The following is an 11,201-nucleotide window of genomic DNA, read 5'->3' on the forward strand; positions in this document are numbered from 1 at the left end:
TCCAAGATCTGCAACAAGTCTATCTTTCACAATACCTGAGTCCTTCCCTATTCATAGCTTCCCACTGAAACTAAGTCAGAGGTTGTAGGAATCTGATAGTACCTGGAAATTAAAGGAAAAAAAAAACTTTCTCCATCAATTGTCTCAAGATGAGAATCCTCACTAAAGTTGTTCATTTCTAAGATTCGGTGGTTCACAAGTCATGAACAAGTTAAGAGTTCATTTATATGTTAGCACATGATTAAAGTACTAATTTCTAAGGCAAGGTTGAACAACAATAAATATGGTAAGACCAAGACTTCTTTAATTACGCTGAAATGTCTATTTAAAATGCTGTCTTCTGGGGGCAGCTGGGTAGCTCAGTGGATTGAGAGCCAGGTCTAGAGACAGGAGGTCCAAGTTCAAATCTGGTGTCAGACACTTCTTAGCTGTGTGACCCTGGGCAAGTCACTTAACCCCCATTGCCTAACTCTTACCACTCTTCTACCTTGGAACCAAGAGTATTGGTTCGAAAACAAAAGGTTAGGGCTTAAAAAAAAAAGAAGAAGACATATGCTTTGGAATAGCCAAATAAAGTAAACAAGGAGGATGTCCACATTCCTCCCATCTTCCAAAAAAAAAAAAGTAAGGGTTAAAAAATAAATAAAATTAAATAAAAATAAAATAAAATGCTATCTTCCATTGCCCAAACTGCTAGTTCTCTAGGTCTTTATTCTTGACTAAAAAGTAAAGACAATTGAATGAAATTTTAAAAAATCCAATTAGTTGTGATTACTGTCATGTATTAATAAAAAAAAATAAGTGTAGCATTAAGGAACACCCTTATATTTCTTTGAAAATGAAAACGAATTTAACATTTGATATCTGATTCCATCTTCCTAATATAAGTACACACACACACAAACATACACATATGTATTTTAAATCTCTATCTTCTGGTTTATATCAGTGGCAATGCAGAAGAGTGGAAAGAGTTAGGAAATTAGGGTTAAGTGACTTGCCCAGGGTCACACATAGGAAGTGATTGAGGCTAGATTTCTAGTAGATATATTTTAAAACATTTCATTGCTATAAATATATAATAGAGAAGTAGCTTGACGGTAGTAACCAGGTGTGAAGTCAGAAGGACCTGGGTTCAAGTCTTGCCTTTGTAATATACAGGTTGTGTTCCGAGCAATTTGCTTCCCTTCTTGGGCAAAGAACAATTATTCTGTAAGACTGTAAGCTATAAACAGCTAAGAAAATTCTTCAGGGTGCAAGTAGATTCCATTCTGAGGAGATCAGGTCTATACCTAAAAATATAACAATGCTGCTTAGTTAAAATATAAACTTTAAAAAATAACAAACTAAAACATTTACTCTTGCTTTAGAGTAGGAGAATAATGTTTCTAAAATTTTGGTTATACTCCAGGTTTCAATTTGCCAGAATAAATTAAATTAATTAATTAAATGAAATTTGCCAATGTTACAGTTATGCTGACTGTTAAGAAGATTCTAGTCATGTGAACATTTTTGTGGTAGTAAAATACTTAATATTGTATATTTTCAAAATATAATACATCGTCATGATTAGTCATTCCATTAAGAAGAGATTTAAGAGTTTTTGTGCTATTTTATATTATATATATATATACTGTGCTGAGAAAGAAAGAACAAATTGTGTATCTCTGATTCAGTTCATGGTGTATCTTGGGAAAATGTAGTCAGATCATTGCCTTGGAAGCTTTTTTCCTCCATTTTTTTTAGAAATGTGATTCTTTAAATAGACACCTTGTAAACAAGTAGCTGTAAAGCTGTGAAGCATAGGATGTCCTCACACTATGTGGTAGTTCTAGGACATCCAAGATCCAAGTTCCAAAAGGAGGATATGCTTTTAATTGGACCTGAAATGGAGAGTGAGTGGAGAATAGGAGCAATATGTTCCCAGCAACCAACTGTGACAACCAAGGAGGTCATTGTGTGCCGTCTCTGTTCTAACCTTCAGTCTTCTCATCCACTCCAAGAGCAAGCACCAGCCCAGGCACTTGGTCAGAATGGTATGGCTCAGCAAAATCCAGGATTCTCCTCTTGGTGAATCAGAAAGCAGAAGGTCTTTGGAGCCACTAAGCCACTAGGAATATATGAAAATACAGCAGGGGAAAAAAATCTGAGAGGAGGCCAAAGTTGCAAAATGACTTTATAATTTTGTTATCTGACCAATTTAAGCCTTTGATTTCAGTGGGCTTTGTGAAGAGACCTGAAGCTAAATGTCATTTGCAGACTGCTAGGAGAGACCGTTACACATCCACAGGCATCACTGACACGTGGAGAAGTGAATATAACAGTCTCCTCTAGCAGTTTTATACATATGTGGAAAGAAGTGATGATATTGAACATAGTGAATGAAATTGCACACCTGAGGTCTTTAGGAGGGTTGGAAGAGTGTTTCTGATCACAACTCTAGGGATCTGTCAAAGCTGGTGGAGAATCTGAGAATAATAGACAATCTGCAGCCTGGCAACCTGAACATGTTCCAATTCAACAGAGTGAGAATTGAATTTAAAAACTACAAAAATATTTTGCTTGTATAAAGACAATTTATTGAACTAAAAAATTTAAGTAATGTGCATCTCTGAGGAAGTTTTAAAACTCATGATTGTGAAAAATAAACATGGAGTCACAAGTAAGCCAACATGGAGATGTTCCCAAAATATAAATAACAAGAAATATTCTGCATGATTCACCAATGAAACAAATCCAAAAAAGAAAAATTCATTCTAAAAATAAAGGGGGGCAGCTGTGTGACTCAGTGGATTGAGAGACAGACCCATAGACAGGAGGTCCTGGGTTCAAATTTAGCCTCAGACCCTTCCTAGCTATGTGACTCTGAGCAAATCATTTAACCCCCATTGCCTAGTCCTTATCACTCTTCTGCCTCGGAACCAATACCTAGTATTGATCCCAAAATGGAAGGTAAGGGTTATATATATATATATATATATATATATATACATATATATATGTATATGTATATATATATATTAAAGATTAAAATATATATAAAGCAAAAATATGGATCTATATATTGTCATAATTCATTTGTATTTGTTGAGATACACTGAGGGTATGGCATTGCACTAAACTTTGAGGAGCAATTTTTGTATCAGAAATGGAAGTTAGGTAAAGTAGAGCCAGAGGGACTACAATACAGTTGTATTGATCATAGGGGACACTAGATGAAAAGTTTTTATTGGCCGTTTTATTACTTAAAATTGAAAATGCTTATTCAAAATCTAAAAAGATCAACCCCCATTTTTAAAAATAAAAATTTTCTATATTTATATTCATTTTATTTTCTCCCTGTGTGATGAAGAAAAAATATTAGATAAAAAAGAGGGCTTTATTTTTATAGAAACTTCTTTTTTTGCCCTAAAGAAGAAGCAATAATTTTATCCTAAATAATTTGCAATAGATTCAAATAAGGCAACTAGGTGGTGAAGTAGAGTACTGAGCCTAAAATCAAGAAGAGCTATATTTAAAGCTTTTCTTAGGCATTTGACTGTGGCTTTCCACAAGACACTTAGCCTCTCAGCCTCAGTTTTCACGTCCCAAATCTCAGCACATTAAGTTGCATGTAATTCTTTTCTTTTTCCTCTTCAGAGTACTGGTTGTATGGTTCTACCAGGCACTGTCTTTTTTTAAACCTTTACTTTCTGTCTTAATAACAACTCTTAAGATGGAAGGGGAAAGAGCTAAGCAAACACCCTTAAATGACTAGCCCTAGGTCACACAGATAGAAAGTATCTGAACCCAGGACCTATCATCCTCAGATCTGGCTCTTTCTCCTCTGTTCTACCTACCTGACACTAGGCATTATCAAACAGGATTCAACCTGGATTTAAGTCTACTCTGCCACACTGTTACTAGCATCTTTAAGTACTGCCATCTTCCCCTTTAAGTTTTTCCCTGGGTCAGTCTTACAACTGTAAAACAATGTTTGGAGAGATATCCAGGGAAACCTTTGACAGATTTTAAAGGCATTTGGAGCAGCAATATTTGCTTCTCAGATAATCATGAGAAAATGAATGAGGGACATATGAAATCTCTCTTTTTGGCATCACTTAAACCTCAGATTTTTTTTCTAGTTTCTATATCCATAAAGCTCAAGTGATATAAGTGGAATAAATTCTATTTCAGATCCAAAAGGACTCATTAAGATCTTATGGTTTGGATCCTACTTTATCAAATTATTTCCAGCTTACCTAGGAGTAAATCTCTTCTTCCTTTAGACTTAAAATAGCTGAGTTAGGCTGTTAACTGCTGTTGACTTTCTCATCAATGATTATAAATTTGAATTCTGTTTCTCCAAACAAAATTTTTGGAAAAGATTCTCTTTTTCATTCCAAAATAAACATCTTTAGTGAAGAGGGAAACTTTATTATGCTAAGACTCTCTGAAAGATGAACACTTTTGTATCCAACATTTGTAACTAACCTCCATTTTCTTAGAAGGAAGCACATTGCAAGCCTAGTCATTTTTCACCATACTCATTTAAGATAGAGAATTAATGCACCCCTAATTTACCCAGGGGAATACAAATAATTATTCTCTAAATTTTGTGATGATACTTCCTAGAGGACTAAATATTTCTCTAATAACAGTAATAGAGAAATCAACAATCCCTACCTGAATAACATTTTAATGTTTACAAAGCACTTTCCCCCTAACAAGGCAGTGATAGTACGTAATTATCATCTCTGTTTTACAAATGAAGAAACTGAGCTTCAGAGGATGTAGTGACTTTACCACAATTACACAGCCAGAAATAGTCAGAAACGGACAAATTCTGGACCCTCTGAAACTGAGTATAATATTCTTTCCTCTATGAGAGCACTATGTATTCGTAGACATGTGTGTGTGTGTGTGTGTGTGTAGATATGTGTGTGCAGAACTAAATTTCCTTTTGTCTAAATCGCTATAATATAGTCAGAGACAAGAAAAGAAAGTATTTCATTCAGTGTCAAATTATAGATTATATGTGCTATAGAAACTGAAAGAAGAGAACATTTGGCAACTGAGACATAAAAGCTTTTATTGAGAACTACTAGCAGGGAGATAATAAGAGAGGAGTATGTTGGCTTGAGAAGTCACTGGAAAATTGTGAGTCAAGTTTTAGTATAATCAATTGACAAAACTTTTTCTAGAAACAATGGTAATTTAATTATAATTCCTGGAGGAAGGGATAGATGGACAATAGATAGATCAAAAGAAAGAAATGTACACCTAGTGGTGGGAAGATATTTGTAAATCTGTTCAGGTGAGTGAAGTATTTGAGACTTTTTCAAGATAGATAGACCTTGAAAGAGAGATACACTTTAACAAGCAGAATCCTTAAAAAGCATTTATTATGTGCCTACTGTGTCCTAGGTTGTGCTAGGCATTGGGGGCAGGTATGGTACAAATATAATCAGTGAAATAATCTAGAAAGGAGTTTACATTTTAAAGGTAGGGGGAAGAAATACAAAGACACATTTTAATACATACAGAAAAAATATAAAGAGAATAAATACAAAATTGTTAAATATAAAAGGTAGTATTAGAAAGGGAGGTCATTAGCAGTTGAGAGGATCAGGAAAGACACAGAAGGGGGTGCTTGAGCTGATTTTGATGGAACAAAGAGATTCTACCAAGCAGGGAAGAATTGGATCATGTTAGGGCAGGTAGAGAGTTCATTGCAGGCTTGGAAGATTGGATGTGTCTCAAGGTTCAGAGATACAAAAGGGTATCATGTGTAAAAAAAAAAAAAAAACAAGAAAGATGTCCAGTTAGGTTGCATTGCAGGGTGTGGGAGGGAGAGTAATATACAATGATCCTGGGAACATAGATTGAGGCCAGGTAGTAAAAGATTTTAAAACTTAAACAGAGAAATTTGTATTTGGTTCTATAGGCAAAAAGCATCAGAGTAAATAGTGCGGGGGAATGACATGGTTAGATCTTCCTTGAGAAAATCATTTTGGCAATGGTGTATGGGATGGAGTAGAGAGACTTGAATGAGAGAGACCAGTCAATCAGGAAGACATCTCTGTAGTATAGACAAGAAGAAGTGATCGGAGTCTGAACTAAAGTCTCACTCTTGCAATGAATGGAGAAAGAAGAAAAGATTCAGATTTGAGATTTATCATGAAGATAGAAATAGCATAGATTTGGCAACTAATAGGACTTGTGGGATAAGGAAAAAAAGAGGAATTGAGGATAATACCAAAGTTATGAATCTGGGAGCCAGGAAGGATGTTGGTGTCTTTGGACAGACAGAGGTTAAGTAACTTGCCAGGAGTCACACAGCTAGTAAGTGTCTAAGGCTAGATTTGAACTCCAGTTTTCTTGATTCTGGGTCCAATGTTCTCTCCATTAAGCCACTTGCCAAAAACTTCTTGCTTTTGAGATAATCTGTCAAAAATCTGCCTCCTAGGAGGCAAATTTTACATACTAGGAAAGATTCTTGGAGCACAAAGGACCATAGGATCATATAGTGTTTAAGGGGAGAAAGTGTCTAAGATATCTATGATTTCAAGAATTCTAGAAATGGAAGAGATATGAATATGAATAGCCTATTCAATCTAACCTCATCATTTTACATATGAAGAAGGTTAGGTCCAGAGATGACTGGCTTGCCCAAATGGCAGAGCCACAATTGAATTCATCAGGATTCCAAATCCAAAGCTAATTTCATTATATGAAAGATTCCCTCATGGAACTTATTGTTTCCAAGTCAATATTAATAACTAACATTAATCTTTAACTGACTATTGTTAATAGGAAACAAGCTTTCATAGGTAGATTTTATTTCCCAGACTGATCCTTGAATTTATGTAATTCTTATCCCAGTCACCAATGATGTGGCATTAAATTAATTGCTATAGAATGACCCTTCTAATCCTAAAATATTTAATAGATGATATTGCCAGAGTCAACACTTTAAACCCAAAGGAAGTACTTGTTCTAAGTCAGAACTGAGAAAGCTAATCCTGAAGTTCTGTAGTTTCAATAAAGCCAAGGTGATTCCTTCCACAACTTTCCCTAGTTGTTCTAATCAGCTTAAGTAGTAGAAAATGTAACCTTTGAAACCCATTTTGAGGCTGTTAAGTGATAGAGTGGGTAGAATGTTGGACCCGAAGTCAAGAATACATGAGTTCAAATCCATTCTCAAACTTTTACTAGCTATATGACCCTGGGCAAGTCACATAACCTCTTTATGCCTCAGTTTCTTCATCTTCAAAATGGAGATAGTAATAGGACTTGCCTCTTAGGGGTTTTGTGAGGATGAAATGAGATATTTGTCAAGTAATTTTCAACCCTTAACATGTTATATAAATGTTGGTTTTTCTTAAATCATGAGCATAGTCAGTTAATGAATGATTGAATAAAACATTTGTTAAGCATTTATGTGCAAAATATTATGCTAAAAACTAGGAATGCAATAGAAAAATAAGACAAGCATTTTCTCAAGGAACTCACATTTTAATGGAAGAGATTACACATAGGGACAGTTACAGCAGCAAGTCAGATGGAAAGGTCTAACGGTCCTTAAGGTCCTCCACGAAAATAGATGGTAATACTCTTTTTTTAAATTGTCATTCTTCTTAATTAAGCAAAATCAATTCCTGATGTTGGACCATTCATTGGATAGTGTCAAGATGGCAAGGATATTTTTCCCCCTAGGTCTTCAATGGCTATAATAATAGCCTGTGCAGAAGCAGTTTTTTTGACTGCATAGGGCTTGTACTCTTCCTAAGACTCTTGAGCTTAGGGTCCTGGGCTGTCTCCATCTGGGTCTGAAGAAAGATGGTAGCAAAATGGTGGTCTTCTGACATAACTGGCACATCCCAGACTTTGGGGGCTTTACTGCTTTAGCTAGGCTGGTATGCCTGCCCTGTGAATGGTAGTTATTTGGCATTTGGTTGGCATAAGTGGCCTCTTCTTTACAGAAGATGCTTACTTAGATGCTGGTTGTGAAGACTGGGCTGGTCTTGAAATTCTAGAAACCTCAAATTGTTCTGTTGCATTCAAGAATCCCTAAAAGATGCTGTCTTGGCCCTATAGCAGGTTACATGCTAACAATTGTTATGAAGCACTTACTTGCAGCTCTTAAAAAAAAAAAAGAATTATAAACTCCGGGGATCTATAGCAACATTAAAATAAATGATCATTTCCCCAACCTTATTTAGCTGCCTTATATCAAGGTACTTTACTTCCACTAAAGTATCTCTTAAACATGAGTCTGGTGAGGTATTTGTTGTGATTAAAAAATTAGTCGTCATGAGCACAGTTCTTCATGACTATGAGTTATCAGCCTCCAAATTTCCCTGAAGAAGGGTGTCTTCCTTAGGAAAAGGGCTCCCCTTGTACCATCCCTTCTTTTCTCAATATTAGTGTTAGTAAATCACCAAATAGATGACAACCCATAAGCCAGACAGTAAACTATAGCAGTGGCAAGAGCTCAAAAGAAACTGTGCTAGATTTCTATTATGTTCATAGGTAAAAATATTACCATGCTTCACATTGAAGAAAATTGTCAATTGTACCATGTTTTCAAATCTCTATAGTAGAGTTTGTTCCCAATTTAAAATGTTTCCTTATACAAATATCCTCCAATAAAGGCCTTAAGATAAGGCATTTGCTTTTTATATTCTCCTCTTAGCAAGTCAATTTACATTTAACTTGATGGAATTTTATTATCATAGAATATTGTTTAGAAGGAAAGGGAATTGGGCAACCCTTCAAATCTGCCTTCCAAAGGCAGGAGCTGATCATATATATCTAGAGATCTGTGTCTTTCATTCTGCCTGCAGCATCAGGGAGGCATTTTGGCAAAAATATGAAAAGTACCTGGTAGTAAACCATATCAATATTAAAATTTCCACATACCTTTTCCCATGGAACAGCCTTGCTCCCTTTTCCTACTGTCAAACAATATAGTTGCTTTCCTTATATCAAGTTTGATTGTCATTTCTTCTGTGTGGTGTGCCCCAAATAATACCCAGCATTCTCCAGTCTACCAGTGTAGTCATTGACCCACACCTACTGAGGGTCCAGGTTTTGTATAGAGGGACCTCAAATTATATTTAATTGAATTAATGAATGACAAATCATTTATTAAATGTTTACTAATTGCCTATCATTATGCTAAACTCTGGCGATGCAAATATAAATAAATCCACTAGGATCTTACATTCTAATGGAGAAAACAAATGTAGGGGAGTGGTGTCTGGGGGCCACTTCTCCTAGCAGAAAGTCAAAGGGATAACCTGTTGATTCACCAAGCAGTCAACCAGATGACACTCCTTTTCCACAAGGACTGATACTTCTGATTTGTTTACTGTGGCCAGAGCTAGAGGTGGAAAGCCAGAGAGACCAAGGGATCCCTCTTTGAGAAAAGCAAAGTATGCTCTCTTAGAGATCTGGATTGGAAAACTATTGCTCATGTTCTAAAAGCTGCTACCTAAGAGCTAAGAATAAAACTCAGAAATTATTGAGGAACCCAAATACCTTTTACGTGGATTATATCCATCAATATTCACTGCATTAGAAATTAAAACAGATAAATTTGTAAAATGTTTTAGTAATTCACTTAAAATAACTGATAAACCCATGAGAAGTTAACATAAATAACATTTTAAATGAAAAATCATTATGTTTTCAAAAAACAAAACAAAATTTAGTGACAAGTAGCATTATCTTACATATTTCTGCAAATCTTATTAATACTTGGCTTAATGGAAGACAGCTGGATTCTTATATCTACAGCATGAATTTTATTACAGTGTTATTTTGGTCAAAGTATATGAAATTATATATGATAACAGATAAGAAGTTGGAAACGGGAAAAGATTTTAATAGACAAATAACATATAAGTATTATTCTAAAAATTGTTTTGACCTTATATACCCCCTGTATGTTTCTTGAGGACCCCCAAGGGGTTAAGGATCACAATTAGAGAATTTCTGGTTCTCAAACAGAGGACTTATCTCAATGTGTACTCACTTAGGTTCTAATCAGGAGAGTTCAAGAGTGCAATTTCCATAAAAGAATGAATTAATTTCCCCACACACCAAGGCATGGGTACTAGAAAATAGGTACAGTGGTTATTGGTCCAAGTAGAAGAAGTAGAACTGTTGATAACAGGATGACCTAGGTAGATGGCTAGAAAAATATAAAATGAGATATAAAAAAAGACATTTGTACATATATGAGTTTGTCTTCTCTCTCCAGTGAGAAGTTGTTATATTTCTTCAAAATTTACTCTCTATCAAAGTATATGGAACAGTCAAAACCTTGTGAGAATTCTCTAAATGCTCATGACCTGGCTATCACAGATCATGGAATTGGGCAGAGGATTGAAGGTAACATGCCCCTGATTTTACAGAGCAGGAAACTGAAGAATAGGGAGTATAAGTGACTTGCCTAAGGTCACACTGTGAGATGTCTACAACACTGGAATAAGAATCAAGGTTTTCTGATTTCTTGCTCCATGCAGCTCCTTGATACTATGTTTATGAAAATATATGTGGTGGCTGATGAACTGTATAGAAAAGTAACTGTTAAGATAAAATGTGAGAATATTAATGAGTAAAAACACAGAAATTTCATGTACTTGTTAAAAACATAACTAACCCCATACACAATCACATACACACATTTATTTTAATAATTTTATTTTTCTCAGGATTTGCTTACATATTAAGATTTATAGATGTATCACTTTGCCATGGTTTTGTTTTCTTAAGAGATACACTTTTACATAGATGAATTTATATCTTGGTGACTACCTTCAATATAGCATAGCAGTACAGCTAATTTCACCAGTAATTTTTCATTTCAAAAATTAATCATATTAAATCTGTCTTTTCTTTAAAACGTTATCTTTATAGAAATTCTACTACAAACTGGCTTACACTATTGTTTAATAGATATTGCTATGTGCTTTGCACATTGCTCTGAACCAATTAATTAGGAAAAGAGCTGTTATCAACCACAATTGTCCCATTTAACTCAATGGGAAGATGTGTTACTTATGTTACTTCAGGTTTGAGTTATTTCTGCTGGAAAATATGTACATTTTATACATGGCTAAAATTTTTGTCAGCCTCTCATTGGTCAAGCAGATGAAAAAAATATTACAAATGTTTTAAATAACATCCATGGAATTTAGTTTTATGGAACT

At 34.8% G+C, this 11,201-nt stretch overlaps 1 protein-coding gene across 1 annotated transcript in view; it reads left to right on the forward strand.

Moving 5' to 3' along the window:
- The window catches only part of PACRG (parkin coregulated), a 632,164-nt gene that overhangs the window by 529,074 nt on the left and 91,889 nt on the right, over positions 1–11,201 (forward strand). The window lies entirely within an intron of this gene.

This window comes from Monodelphis domestica, chromosome 2, assembly GCF_027887165.1.
Source record: "Monodelphis domestica isolate mMonDom1 chromosome 2, mMonDom1.pri, whole genome shotgun sequence".
Lineage (NCBI taxonomy): Eukaryota > Metazoa > Chordata > Mammalia > Didelphimorphia > Didelphidae > Monodelphis > Monodelphis domestica.